This window comes from Pinus tabuliformis, chromosome X (assembly GCF_031772625.1).
Source record: "Pinus tabuliformis cultivar Carrire ecotype Pingquan chromosome X, CPIR1, whole genome shotgun sequence".
Taxonomy (NCBI): Eukaryota; Viridiplantae; Streptophyta; class Pinopsida; order Pinales; family Pinaceae; genus Pinus; species Pinus tabuliformis.
The window spans coordinates 352,600,985-352,605,141 of record NC_142308.1 but is presented as its reverse complement, the minus strand read 5'-3'; the positions used below and the strand labels follow the sequence as shown (position 1 = coordinate 352,605,141).

Below are 4,157 nucleotides of genomic sequence, written 5' to 3'. Positions count from 1 at the left end.
CTTAGGACACTTGCGTTATCTTTTAACAGATGTGCCGCCCCAGCCAAACTCCCCACTTGACAATGTGTTTTGCCCGGATCGACCCGCCGAAACGTGCCTTAAGGCCAAAAACAGGGGTAGTGCCCCGTCTCCGCCCCACGGAATAAGTAAAATAACGTTAAAAGTAATGGTATTTCACTTGCACCAAAAACGGCTCCCACTTATTCTACACCTCTCAAGTCATTTCATAAAGTTGGACTAGAGTCAAGCTCATCAGGGTCTTCTTTTCCCAATGATTCTTCCAAACCCGTTCCCTTGGCTGTAGTTTTGTTAGATAGTAAATAGGGATAGTGGGAATCTCATTAATCCATTCATGCGCATCACTAATTGGATGATGAGGCATTTGGCTACCTTAAGAGAGTCATAGTTACTCCCGCCGTTTACCCGCGCTTAGTTGAATTTCTTCACTTTGACATTTAGAGCACTGGGCAGAAATCACATTGCGTCAGGATCCGCAGGGACCATTGCAATGATTTGTTTTAATTAAACAATCGGATTCCCCTTGTCCGTACTAGTTCTGAGTCGATTGTTCGATGCCTAGGGAAAAGCCGGGGGCATTCTACGCCTGTAGCCCAATCGGCACGCGACTGCCCGCCCTCGCCGCGAGAGCAGCTCGAGCAGACTACCGATAGCCCATGAGTTGAGGGCGCAATCCCATAGGCCCAACCCTTAGAGCCAATCCTTTTCCCGAAGTTACGGATCCGTTTTGCCGACTTCCCTTACCTACATTGTTCTATTGACCAGAGGTTGTTCACCTTGGAGACCTGATGCGGTTATGAGTACGACCGCGCATGAATGGTACTCGGTCCTCCAGATTTTCAAGGGCCACCGAGGGCGCACCGGACACCGCAAGACGTGCGGTGCTCTTCCAGCTGCTGGACCCTATCTCCGGGTGAACCGATTCCAGGGTGGGCAAGCTGTTAAAAAGAAAAGATAACTCTTCCCGGGGCCCCCAACGATGTCTCTGGATTTCCTAATGTTGCCGCCTGCCGCCATGTCCCAGTTCGGGAATATTAACCTGATTCCCTCTCGATGCTCGTGCAGAGTGCACCCTTGATACAAGGCTTCCCAATCTCTTAGGATTGACTAACCCATGTCCAAGTGCTCTTCACATGGAACCTTTCCCCACTTCAGTCTTCAAAGTTCTCATTTGAATATTTTCTACTACCACCAAGATCTGCACCGGGAGCTGATCCACCCAATCTCATGCCCGATTTTCTCAACGACCCCCGTGTCCTCCTACTCATCGGAGCCAGGCAATTGCTCCGACGGTTGAGTATAGGTTGCGCGCTTCAGCACCATCCATTTTCGAGGCTAGTTGATTCGGCAGGTGAGTTGTTACACACTCCTTAGCAGATTTCGACTTCCATGACCACCATCCTGCTGTCGTAATCAACCAACACCCTTTGTGGGATCTAGGTTAGCGCGTAATTCAACACCGTAACTCGACTTTCGGTTCATCCCGCATCACCAGTTTTGCTTACCAAAAATGGCCCACTTGGAGCTATCGATTCCATGGCACAGCTCAATGGAGCAGCCGCACCCTCTTACCTATTTAAAGTTTGAGAATAGGTCGAGGGCGTTACACCCACAAAGCCTCTAATTATTTGCTTTACCCGATAAAACTCGTGCATGAGCTCTAGCTATCCTGAGGGAAACTTTGGAGGAAACCAGCTACTTGATGGTTCGATTAGTCTTTCGCCCCTATACCCAAGTCAGACGAACGATTTGCACATCAGTATTGCTACGATCCTCCACCAGAGTTTCCTCTGGCTTCACCCTGCTCAGGCATAGTTCAGAATCTTTCGGGTCCCAGTAGGTGTGCTCGCACTTGAACCCTTCGCATAAGCTCAAGGTCGGTCGACGATGCACCCCCCCAGAGAGGTGATCTCGCCCGTCAGCTTCCTTGCGCCTCGCACATTTTCAAACCCGCCGACTCCCACACATGTTAGACTCCTTGGTTCGTGTTTCGAGACGGGTCGAATGGAAAGCCCGCCAACCAACACCATGAGCGCGCAGGTGCACACAGCCTGCCACACGGGCACATGCTTCATTCCTCGACCACCGCAGCGACAAACCGACAGGCAGTAATCCACCCGCGCTTGTGACGATGCAGTAGCCCGTGTTGTTTTGCACATCAAGTTGAGCGACGGACCAGCCTGAGCCGTTCCACATCCGACCGAGACGCATCGACAGCCTCCATCCACTTCCTTCCCAGCAATTTCAAGCGCTCTTTAACTCTCTTTTCAAAGAACTTTTCATCTTTCTCTCGCGGTACTTGTTCGCTATTGGTCTCTCGCCCGTATTTAGCCTTGGACGGAATCTACCACCCAATTAGGGTTGCATTCCCAAACAACCCGACTCGCCGACAACGCCTCATGATGCGGCAGGGTCCCGGGCCGACGGGGCTGTCACCCTCTCAGGCGCCCCCTTCCAAGGGACTTGGCCCAGGTCCGCCGCTGAGGACACTTCTACAGACTAAAATTCAGGCAGCGCCACCGCTTGATTTTCATGCTGGGCTCTTCCCGATTTGCTCGGCGCTACTAGGGGAATCCTTGTAAGTTTATTTTCCTCCGCTTAATTATATGCTTAAACTCAGCGGGTGTTCTCGCCTGAGCTGGGGTCGCAAAGTTGGAGCTAAATCTGCCCTACCCCATGGGAGGAAAAGAGAGAGCAAAGCAAGTTCGAGCAATGCCACACAAAGCCCACATCGGCTAATGCCGACTGCCCATCCAAGGGGACAATATCACCGCTCGCCGACGTACGACACGAAACATCGCTTGAGGTACCGCACTGCACGAGGCACGGACGACCAGCTCGCCGACGTAGGGAGTGGGTTTGAATGGGATGCGACGCCCAGACAGACGTGCCCTCGACCGAGGCCTCGGGCACAAATTGCATTCAAAAACTCAATGATTCACGGGATTCTGCAATTCACACTAAGTATCGCATTTCGTTACGTTCTTCATCGTAACAAGAGCTGAGATATCTATTGCCGAGAGTCGTTTCCACGTGTATTACCGAAAAATCGGCCACAAAACTGAATAGGGGCACCCCCCACAACAAATGTAAGGCCAAGGGGCAAAAGGAGGAAAAACGTACGAGAGAAAGAGAAACAAAGGTGTCTAACCCCCTCATAGGGGGAGGCTCGAACAAAGGACAATATCCCCACACCCCACGCCCTCGCAAAAACGGGGGAAATGCGTGGAACAACGATCGAGAAGGACTAGGGTGGCCACCCCGGGAGCTCGCACTGCTTTTAGCCCTTCCCCGAAACCAGCCCACAATGATTCCCCCTTTGCTCCGTAGAGTTAGGGACCGAAAGGAAGAAAAGGGTAGAAAACAAAGCACAAACAAGGCACAAGCCTCCCAAAGCCCCTTGCCTTCGGCAAAAGGGGGGAACTAAAGGGGACAACAATCAAGAAGGACTAGGGTGGCCACCCCGGGAGCTGGCACTGCGTTTCGTCCTTCCGGAACACCAATCCACAACAATCCCACCTTTTCTCCGTAATGCTAGGGACCACGAGGAAGAAGGGAAGAAAACAACAAGATAGAAAGGGAGATATCAACCATGGCTACCGGCTCACAAGGGGAGGCTTCAAACAGAGAACAAGCTTCCCCAACCCCGTGCGTTTGCAAAAAGGGGGGAACTGCAGGGGACAACGATCGAGAAGGACTAGGGTGGCCACCCTGGGAACTCGCACTGCTTTTCATCCTTCCCGAACACCAATCCACAACAATCCCACCTTCTCTCCGTAAAGCTAGGGGCCGAAAGGAAGAAGGGAAGAAAACAACATGAAAGAAAGAGAGATATCGAATGCGTCCACAAGGTCACAGGGGAAGGCTCAAACAGAGAACAAGCCTCCCCACCGCCATGCCTTCGCAAAAAGGGGGGGCACTATAGGGTACGACAATCGAGAAGGACTAGGGTGGCCACCCTCAGAACTCGCACTACTTTTCGTCCTTCCTAAACACCAATCCACAACAATCCCACATTTTCTTCGTAAAGCTAAGGGGCCAAAAGCAAGAAGGGCAGAAAACGACAGGAAAACAAGAGATATCAAACGTGGCTACTGGCTCAAATAGAGAACAAGCTTCCCAAACCCCGCGCCTTCAGA

General features: G+C 51.8%; 1 non-coding gene and 1 pseudogene across 1 annotated transcript; both read right to left on the bottom strand.

Moving 5' to 3' along the window:
• Window positions 1-777: 777 nt before the first annotated feature.
• Window positions 778-2,642, bottom strand: LOC149139931 (25S ribosomal RNA; annotated as a pseudogene).
• A 247-nt stretch (window positions 2,643-2,889) lies between these two features.
• On the bottom strand, window positions 2,890-3,043 carry LOC149139930 (5.8S ribosomal RNA). The gene has a single exon (XR_016265353.1). It is a non-coding gene; the product is annotated as a 5.8S ribosomal RNA (ribosomal RNA).
• Between the last annotated feature and the right edge of the window lie 1,114 nt (window positions 3,044-4,157).